Source organism: Ursus maritimus, unplaced genomic scaffold, assembly GCF_017311325.1.
Source record: "Ursus maritimus isolate PB19 unplaced genomic scaffold, ASM1731132v1 scaffold_14, whole genome shotgun sequence".
NCBI lineage: Eukaryota > Metazoa > Chordata > Mammalia > Carnivora > Ursidae > Ursus > Ursus maritimus.
In genome coordinates, this window is record NW_024423786.1 from 67,553,440 (window position 1) to 67,564,306 (window position 10,867).

Consider the following 10,867-nt stretch of genomic DNA (forward strand, 5'->3'; position numbering starts at 1 on the left):
GGGGGTGGCAGGTGCCACGGCGCACACCAGGGGAGCGGGGGACAACGGAACATCAAAGGCTCTTGTCTTTTGCAGGAGGGAACGGGCTATTACTCTGGAAAGGAGAGTGGAGAGAACCAAGAGAAAGTGCTGGAGCCCGAGTCCCCACCTGGGGTCCCGGGTGTAGGCAGAAATACAGGAAACTGTGTCCTTGGGGGGCCGGCCTTGGTCAAGGCCAGGTGGCTGAGGGAATGTCCGCAGAAGGGGTCAGAGAAGATTCAGGGATCTGGTGGTGGCCCGGGGAGCACAGAGCTTGGGAAGGCGACAGGGGGACTTCGGGTCCAGTAAAAGCACTGCGGGGTTGAAAATGAGCTGAATTCTTCCGAGGCCCTAAGATACTCCGCTGAAGGGGAGACTAAAGCCACGTCTCCATTTCCATCTTTAATGTGCCAAGAGTACTTGAAACTTTAAAGGAGAAAAAAAGTTCATCATTTCTTCCTTCATCTAAAACAAGTTTTCCTCCCTCATTTCCTCCTAACTGGTGGATTATTTCCCACTCTGGCGGCCTTTAAACCACATGAGAGCCCCCGCCCCAGCCTTGACACGGAGCCTGCTCCCCGACACACCTCCTCCAGGCAGCCTACCCGTCACGCTCAGACCATCGCCTCTCAGGTCACAGCTGCGCTCTCTCCGGTGTACAGACGAGGAAACCGAGGCTCAGAGGGCTCGCATTACTGGCCTGCTGCCCCGAACTGCACTTAGGACACAAACTCCATCTGACCTGACTCCAGTTTGGCCGAAAGTAGTCATTTTCCTGCTCGGGACCAGATGGCTCCTCTCTCCAGTCCCGGCTCCCGCCTCGGCTGGTCACCCCGCCACAGGCCCACGTCGGGGGCAGCCAGCCACGGGGCAGCTGCTGCGCCTTCTTCCCCGGACACGTGTGCCCTTGCCGGAGCCGCTCGCTGGCTCCAGGGAGCCTCCCGCCGGAGCCGGCCGCATGGGAACAGGAGGCTTGAAGCACGAGCCCCCACTACTTTCTTGGTAAGCAGCCCTTAATAGGCAGCACAGAGACTTCCTTCACGGTGCTGGAGGAACAGCCAGACCCCCAGGAGAAGCATGGGCTCCAAAGACAAAAGCACTTTAGCACGGGCGCTCCAGCTCCCTTATGGCACACGGTGTCCACGAGAGCCAAGCCTGGACCCGGGCCCCGGCGGGAGACAGTCGGGGATGCCGGAGAGAGCAGGCAGGTGTCCCCGCACTGGGCAGGATGCTACCAGGGATGACCCCTGGGCTCCCTGGCGTCTCACAAAGGCTCTAGTAACCTCCTGCCTGTCTTCTCATTTCCTACTTCAGGGGCTGTGGCCCCTGTCCCTTTCCAGAATGCCTGTCTCCTTCCCTGGCCCCACCTCTGGCCTGCAGATTCCATGCTTTCCTCCTTCTCCACCAGTGGCTCCCACAACATCCTCCTGTGTGCGTGCGTGTGTGTGTGTGTGTGTGTGTGTGTGTGTGTGTGTCCCCGAACATTCCCGAAAGGCAGGGGTCGAGTTTTTTCTTCCATCTGCCCCTACGCCAGTCTCTGCCCTGCTGTGGGGGGCACTGAGCACAAGAGTAGGCCAAGGAAGCTGGACATCGGCCCCAAACGTAGGAGGTGTCAATAAAATGCAGAGATGACTAAAGGAAGCATAAGCAGCCTTATTATTCCGAACAAGCAGGAGCAATTCTCTCGCACACAAAAGGGGTGTTCTGGGAAAGTCGGCGCTCTGGGAAGCGGCTACGCGGCACTGCGGGGCATGAGGCTGGGCTGTGACCCACCCATTCTCCCTCGAAGGGGCTCTTTAGCTCAGGAGATTGACAGAAAAACCAGTCACATGGAGGGACTCAACAAAGGGAACAGTGTGGACACTGAGCTTACATAACCGAAGTGGAACGGCCAAGTTCCGCACAACAAGGGCTGGCCTATTTCTGGGGCAGGGTCTCCTCCCTCCCAGCCTTCTTGGCCTTGGAAATCCCGACTCCCAGCTCGCCCGGTGCTCAGAGATCAGCATATGCCCTCGGCGGGCTGCCCCGGGTGCTGGGGGGGAGGGCTGTCCGGAGTCTGCCCTCGCTCTTCTGAGAAACGGGGACAAAAGTGGCTGCAGGACCCACCCCCATGCGCTGCCCGGGATTTCAGCACAGACAGAAGGTGTTCAAAGCGCTTTATGGACGCACAGCTCTAGGGAGGAGAGGGGGAGTCCTGTCGCCGGTTCTTAAACTGTTTGTTTACGGACTTTTCTCTTTATATTCTGTCCAGCTCGCAAGTGGAACTCCTCTGTAATGCGAACAGTCCTGCTTTAAAGCATGTGTATATATGCATTTTTAGGAAAACTTCCTATTCTCCAGAAATGCACACGAATAACAGCAGGACGTCTATCAAAATCGCGTTGGGACAGACCCTCAAAACCTACAAATGTCATACCTAGAACACTACCGACTCGGAGCGCCCGGGCAGGCAGCGTGGCGGGCTGCAGGCTGCCACGATGAATATTAAAAATGCACCCAAAAACTCTAGAGGCAATTCTGGCAAACCCTGAATGAGAGCAGGGCTGGGAAGTGCCAGGGCGAGGCGGATGAAGGGCTGTCCGGAGCCGGGGGACCGTGGTTAAGTAGGCCACGGCGGGCAGTGGGGCCCGGCCGGGGCTGGCATGCGGCTTTGGGAGGAAGCAGGCCCAGATGCAGGCGCGGTGGGTTTTTCCTTCCTCCTGGGTCCCCTTGGGGCTCCCGCGCCACAGCCGTGGGACAGAGGGCTTTTTCCTTTCCTGCCGATAGCTCCACCCGCGACCCCAAACCGAGATAAACCGAAGCAGTTTGCGCGGGGACCAGCATCCTCCCCCTCGTCCCCCACGCCATGGCCATGAGCTCACACTCTGCAAGTCCACATGGAAGCAGACCAGTCTATTTGTCCTGAAGTACAGCGCTGTGCTCCCGGGGGGGCCCCGCGATCCCCACAGCGCCCCCTTCCCCCAACCTCGCACGTAACTGTCTTTTGTGTCTCCCTCCACCGAAGCATGCGCTCCCTAAGGGCGAGACCACCCGGTTCACTGCTGACTCCGGAGCACCCGCCGTGGGCCGGGCACCCCAGTGCCGACCAGGAGCCTGAACTGACAAGGAGAGAACAGGACTCTGGTCTTCACCGCACAGACGAGTTTCACAGCCACTCGGCAGCTCTTGCCAAAACGAGGCAAGGGGCATGGGGACGCGTCTTGTCTTGCTGGAGCTTGGGCCTATAGTCCACAAGAGGCTGTGTCCACAGGAGGGCCATCTCTGTGCTGGGTAGCTGCCTCAGATTTCTCCGGAACCAAACGAAAAGGGTTTTTGAAAAGTTGTCATGGACAGAAAAACAGAATTTGAATGGCGCTGTCCCTGTTAAAGAAATAGGATACAGGGGCGCCTGGGTGGCACAGCGGTTAAGCGTCTGCCTTCGGCTCAGGGCGTGATCCCGGCGTTCTGGGATCGAGCCCCACATCGGGCTCCTCCGCTATGAGCCTGCTTCTTCCTCTCCCACTCCCCCTGCTTGTGTTCCCTCTCTCGCTGGCTGTCTCTCTGTCAAATAAATAAAATCTTTAAAAAAAAAAAAAAAAAGAAATAGGATACAAAGCCACAAAGCTTCCCACAAAGAACACTGAAGACCTGGATGCCTTCAGTAGGCATTCTAGCAAACATCTGAGAAAAAAATACAACCAGCTTACAAAGAAAGAGTAGACACTGTTTAGTTCTCTGTATGTGAACTTGGGGTCTGGGAGCGGGAAGGTCTCCCGTTGATCATGTGCGGTAAATGCACAGAGGGCTATCTGCCTTGTCCCCACCACCTGCCATGGTCCGAGCTCTAGTGTGGAGGGCGGCCTGACCTAAGGACAGCACCTGCCCGCCCGCCACACGGCGGCTGTGGTCACCAGAGCCTACCCTCAGGCTAAGCGCTTTCCAGGAGGCCAGGACCCTCGGCCACGCTGGCTCCTGGGGAGCGTTCTCATCTACTCGAACAGGTTCGGATGTGTCTGAATCCCAGTGGCAGACCTGGCGGGGGCCTGAGCTGGGCCCACTGCCACCTGTACAGGTGGCGGGACAGGATGCCAGTTGTCCTTCGAAGTCACCCAAGAACAATGGAGGATGAATGCAGCTGGCCGGAAAGAAAGCTATCAGCACTCCCCACCAGCTTCCTACGGCCAGGAGACATTCCACCGTGGTGTGACAGTGACTCAACCCACTGAGACTGAAGATAAGGACCAGGACCAGGTCTCCCAGAGTGCACCTTGGAGGCTGTTCTTTTGGTGAGTCTCACATTTTGGTTTTCACATATCAGGGGGAACTCAGGCACAGCCCGCGGTTGCTGGGCTCCAGACTCTGATTTTCAAATGAAATAAGAGTCCTTAAGAGAAAGGGCCCCTGCCTGAAACCAAACCTGAGAATAAAAAGATACCTCGTCTTCTCCCCCATGAAGTACCCTCCACGGCTAAGGTTAAAACACACCACTGCAGACTCAACATCAATCGTCAAAAGCATCGGCCTCTGTATAGACAAGCCATCAGTCGAGAAGATATCAGGAGGCACGTAATATCTGTATGTCCCATTACCGGTGATGTTAGCTTGGATTACCTGGTTACCGTGGTGTCTGCCAGCTTTGTCCACTGTAACTATTTTTCCCGTTGTAATTAGCACGTATCTTGGAATAGATACCACATATCTTGCTCCTCATCAGACTTTCACCAATGAGTTTGACAATTCTTGCCTGAACGAGTTATTACTATGAAAGCTGCCAAACTGTGATTTGCTTAACTCAAGCATTCCTACTCATTAATTAGATGGCATTCTCCCGTAAGCAAGAGTTCTTCCAACTCATTATTTAAAAAAGGGAAAATCTCCTAGTTCTTTCACCTTGAGGGCCTAGAAGAAAGGACGCCCCAGTAACAATGAGCACACCGACCCAAATCTTGGTTTCTAAGTACGATTCTCCACTGAAGGAAACAGGGCTCCCTGGAGAAACGGCTGATTCCAAAGCCAGAAAATACAAAGTGAGCTTGAAAAACCTTTCTGTTTTTTTGAAACAAAGTAAGGAAGTGCTCAAAAAATTGACGGGAACGCTTCTAGAAGTGAACTTGAGTGGGCTCCCATTGGCTCACTTTGGGCGTCAAAATGAAAAACACGAATGGATTAGAACACACAGCATGAAAGTAAAATTCCGCAAGTCCGTACCGATAGTTTAAAAAATAAGTTTTAAGGAGGAGCAAGGAGAAGGTAAAACTCTGTTTTATGAAGAGTGCCAACTGATGAAGACGGAAAGAATGAAAAGAAACAAAACTGCCATGTTACATGGTAATAACTGACTCAGGCAAGAGTCATCGCTGGAGGAAACACCCTTACAGTGACGAGCACCGGCAGCCACAGCTGTAACCAAGTGATCAGAGTTGACACCCCACCAATGGGACACGTGGAGATGGCACACCTTCTCATGACAGATCCTAACGGACATAACATCAGGTAGACAGTACTCGCCCGGTGACAGAGCTGGGACCTTATCCTAAGGCACTGGGAGTATCAGGTAAAGGAAGGAGGTGAAGTCAGGTTTATTTTAGAAAGACCACTGTCATGTAAGGACGAGCTGGGAAGGCAAGCTCTGACGCAGGGAGACTAGATGGGACCGAAGAGAAGTGACTGGGGAAGGATTTAAGAATCCCAAATGGGAAAAAAAAAAAAAAAAACACAGGCAACTGACAGGACCTGTTCTGTAACGTCTTTCAATAAAGCTTCAAAGTTCTCTATGGGGGCGCCTGGGTGGTGCAGTCATTAAGCATCTGCCTTCGGCTCAGGGCGTGATCCCAGGGTCCTGGGACCGAGCCCCACGTCAGGCTCCTTGCTCCGCTGGGAGCCTGCTTCTTCCACTCCCCCTGCTTATGTTCCCTCTCTCGCTGGCGCTCTCTCTCTCTCTGTGTCAAATAAATAAAAATCTTGAAAAATTAAAAAAAATTTAAAAATAAAGTTCTCTATGATAAATAAATAAATAAAATAAAATAAAATAAAATAAAATAAAATAAAATAAAGCAGCTGAGGTTTATCCCGATGCAGCTTTTTCTGTAGACCTACACCGCTGGGAACGCCTCAGACAGAATACATGTGGTTTCCTTCATTCACAGAACCATGTTTAGATCTGTGGGAAAGAACTACAGGACATCAATCGTCTAAAACTATGAAAGACCTAACAGCCACATTTTTTAAACCTCAGGCACTGGCGTATCCCTACAATCCGTGCAATTCTAGGGAGTGACAGTCTAGGGGTGTCTGAAGCAGAGAACCAGGCAGGTCCATCTACTCTGACCCTAAACGTGGCCCTAAAGCACAGAAAGTGGATCCCAAAGATTATAGGTGGGGGATTTCTGAAATATGTCCATATTCAAGTGGAGAGCGAAGAAGCCCAAGTGAAAGAAGTTTATTTTGAGAGAGCACGAGCACGCGTGAGCAGGGGGAGGGGCAGCGGGAGAGAGAGAACCTTGAGCAGGCTTCCCGCTTGGAGCAGAGCCCTACGTGGGGCTGAATCCTGCGACCCTGAGATCATGACCTGAGCCAAAATCAAGAGTCGGACACCTAACCGACTGAGCTACCAGACACCGCAAAAGTTCTTTCTAAAAGGGCTATTTTGAAGATTATGATTCTGACTTTGGAGGATCTTAGGTGATTGGCAACGGAAAGAATCACATATAAAACTCCTTAAATAAAAATCTGACTTAAAAAAAATTTTTATAGGAAATTTTTTCCTTTAGTTTTTTAAAGGATTTTATTTATCTGAGAGCAAGAGAGCAAGCATGAGCTGGGGGAGGGAGAAGCAGACTCTTCACTGAGCAGGGAGTCCAGGACTCTGGGATCATGACCTGAGCCGAAGGGAGACACCCAACCAACTGAGCCACCCAGGTGCCCCCCAAATTAAAAAAAAAAAAAAAAAAAGCAAGCAGATTTGACAGTGTATTGAAGTCAGCACTGGAAATCGAGAGGTCATCTACAGCAAGCTGCTGTGGGAAGTGTGTGGGTTGTAGGGCTGGGGCCAAACAGTCAGTAAACCGAAGACGGTGAGGCTCAGAGAGGGGGAGGAGCCTGAACACGTTCAGGGAGGGCAAGAGCTGCAGAGGAAGAGGCTGGGGAACGAACAAGGCCAGACCCCCGCAAAGCCGGCGGAGCTGGCTCCAGAGCAGGGTGGAAGGGCCACCCGGCCCACAGTCCCCAGTCTCCCAACTCGACCACCCACTGTATCCCTCGACCGTAACCTGTGCACGTTCCCGAACCCCCCCCATTTGTGGGCGGACGGGGCCACCCAGCTGCCCAGGAACCTCAGGGTCACCCTGGATTCCTCTGTTCTCCTCATGCCCAACACTCAACCAAGTCAGCAAGTCCTCTGGAAGCTGTTCCCAACGATCCCGTCTTCTGGCCCCAAGCACCTCACTCAGTGCGCGGCGTCAGTACAGATCCCCTCGCAATCACGCAGGCTGACTGCTTAGTTCACACCCTGAGTCCCACCCCTGCCTGGCCCGACCCGCCACGTCCCTGGTCCTTGCTCGCGGACTACGGTCGCAGGGCCCATATTTGGTTCTTAGGATTCTTTCCTGTCCTGGTCTCTTGGCGATGTGGCTTCAGCTGTGCCCCCTCTGCCTCAGACTGGGCCAGACCTCTTGCTGGCTTTAGACATCAGCCTTCCCCCGTGCGGAGGTTGGGAGCTGACGCATCTCAAATATCTCTAGACCCTGCCGCCACCTCCATGGCCTCTGCCCCAGTCCTGCTTTCCTTCGCACCTACAGGACAACTGGCAACCCTACACAATCTTGTCCCATCCGTCCCCCGTGCTGTCTCCCAGAGGGCCTGTTCCAACCATATCGAACTGCTGATTAAGTCCCTACACTGGCCTTCCAGGCCCCACTTGGTTATCACTTCTCAGAAAATCCATTTAAATGACAGCAGAAAAACAGAGAAGGAAAATAATTCATAACCATCCTAAAAGTAGAAGTGGAGGGTGACATCAGCAAACCAGAGATTTTGAGGAGTTTCCAGAAACCAGAAGGCAGGCAGGATCATTGGGATGGGGCAGGGCCCTACATCAGAAGCAGGGAGGGCCAGGAAGAGGGGCTCCAGTCTAGCAGACAGCAGGTACCAGAACGGGATTTAGAAGAGGAATGGAAATCAAGGGAAAGACTGCTTGTGGACCAGCTTTGCGGGCTGTCTCACTCCCTCCCTCCCTGTCATTGTTGCCGCATCTCCCATGGAGCATGGACCCCCTTCACCCTCTCCCCTCTCCGCAAGCTGCAGCGTGAGAGCTCGCGATGAGGAGGAGGGGATGGGAGGAAGTTCTGCTTACATACACTTTGTGCCACGTGAAGGAGTCTGAACCACGAGTATCCAAAAAAGGTTTTTCAAAACCGACTCAAAAATTGTTAACCTCAAATCAAAAGTAAAAATATGAATGCTAACATAAAAAAAAAAATAGAGGGGCGCCTGGGTGGCACAGCGGTTAAGCATCTGCCTTCAGCTCAGGGCGTGATCCTGGCGTTATGGGGTCGAGCCCCACGTCAGGCTCCTCTGCTATGAGCCTGCTTCTTCCTCTCCCACTCCCCCTGCCTGTGTTCCCTCTCTCGCTGGCTGTCTCTGTCTCTGTCAAATAAATAAAAAAAAAAATAAAATCTTAAAAAAAAAAATACGGAAACTAGGGAGGGAAAGTCAAGGAATTCTTCCAGAGGAGAATAAAAAGGTAAAGTGTTGGAAACTCATAATATATAAGAGAACTTTTAGGAGACAAAGATCAGTCAAGGAGGAGAAGTCTCCACCCGTCGGTTACGACCCCCCGAAGGAAAGAATAGAGAAAGGGGAGATAAGAAAATGATCACGAGTGTTCTATAGTTTTCTGAGTACAGATCCTTTGTTTCTTTGGTCGGGTTTATTGAGGAAGACACAAAGAAATGGAAAAATGTTCCATGCTCACGGACAAACAAACATTGTGAAAATATCTATGCTACCTAGAGCAATCTACACATTCAATGCAATCCCGATCAAAATACCATCAACTTTTTTCAAAGAGCTAGAACAAATAATCCTAAAACTTGTATGGAACCAGAAAAGACCCCAAATAACCAAAGGAATGTTGAAAAAGAAAACCAAAGCTGGTGGCATCACAATCCCACACCTCAAGCTCTATGACAAAGCTGTAGTCATCAAGACAGTACGGTACTAGCACAAAAACAGACACAAAGATCCATGGAACGGAATAGAGAGCCCAGAAATGGACCCTCAACTCTATGGTCAACTAATCTTTGACAAAGCAGGAAAGAATTCCAATGGAAAAAAGACAGTCTCTTCAACAAATGGTGTTGGGAAAATTGGACAGCTACATGCAGAAGAATAAAACTGGACCATCTCCTTATACCATACATAAAAAACAGACTCAGAATGGATGAAAGACCTAAATGTGAGACAGGAATCCATCAAAATCCTAGAGGAGAACTACAGGCAGCAACCTCTGCGACCTCGGCCGCAGCAACTCCTTACTAGACACGTCTCCAAAGGCAAGGGAAACAAAGGCAAAAATGAACTACTGGGACTTCATCAAGGTAACAAGCTTTTGCACAGCAAAGGAAACACTGAATAAAACCAAAAGACAACCGGCAGAATGGGAAAAGGTGTTTGCAAATGACATCAGATTAAGGGCTAGTATCCAAAAATCTATAAAGAATGTATCAAGCTCAACACCCAAAGAACAAATAATCCAGTCGAGAAATGGGCAGAAGACATGAACAGGCATTTCTCCAAACAAGACATACAAATAAATGGACAACAGACACATGAAAAAATGCTCCACATCACTGGGCATCAGGGAAATACAATCGAAATCACAGTGAGATAGCACGTCACAGCAGGGAGAACAGCTACAACTAACAAGTCAGGAACCGACAGATGCTGGCGAGGACGCCGAGAAAGGGGATGGATCCCTCCTACGCTGTTGGTGGGCATGCAAGCTGGGGCAGTCATTCCGGAAAACAGTGTGGAGGGTCCTCAAAAAGTTGAAACTAGAGCTACCCTATGACCCAGCAATTGCACTCCTGGGTATTTACCCCAAAGATACAGACGTAGTGATCCGAAGGGTACCTGCACCCCAATGTTTATAATAGAAATGTCCACAAGAGCCACACTGGGGACATGGGCTCAGACTCGGGCAAAGGTTGCACCTGCCGCCAGTTTCACGTCACAGCTCGGGGCCGAGGTGCACACGCACCGTGGAGGGTTCGGACCAGCAAAGGAGGACCCAAGTCCCTCCGCCCCAGTCCCGGGTGACTTTTCCGCCAGCCCTAAGAGCCCTGTTCCCTTCTGCAGGTAACAGGCTGGCCCCAGAACTACGCATGAGGGCCAGGAGCTGCAGGCCACGCCTGGTGGCCTGCTGCCACTGTCCTGGGACCCGCCCTCACCCACAGCACCTGCCGGCTTTCTGAGCACTTCTCCTCCCCATTCTCCCTCGGGCCTGTGAGAGCCCTTCAGAAGAAGGTTTCCCCCCTTTACTCCATTAAAACATCAGACCATCCTTCCTCTGACATCATTTCACCAGACTGCTCTGCCCATTACTGGCATCTGCCATCTGGGACCCTCCCCCAACACACACTCTTCACCCAGTCACTCACATGCGCACCCAAAATACGGGTGCCTCCCCCATGCTGGGCATCATGCCAAGTCCTGGGGCCTGGAATTTAAGAACAAGCCCCTCCTGGGAATCAAAGAGCTCATACCAGGAGTAGGTAAAGACCATAACCCGCGACCAGGTAAAGACCTAGTCAGTGACAGATAAATGAAGGCAGTGGCCGGGAAAGGGGGGGGGGGGCTGCGGTGGGCGAGG

The 10,867-nt window shown here is 52.0% G+C and overlaps 1 non-coding gene across 1 annotated transcript; it reads left to right on the top strand.

The window, feature by feature from the left end:
- The first annotated feature begins 6,053 nt into the window (after positions 1–6,053).
- Positions 6,054–6,183, top strand: LOC121102681. The gene has a single exon (XR_005834793.1). It is a non-coding gene; the product is annotated as a small nucleolar RNA SNORA18 (small nucleolar RNA).
- The last annotated feature ends 4,684 nt before the right edge of the window (positions 6,184–10,867 follow it).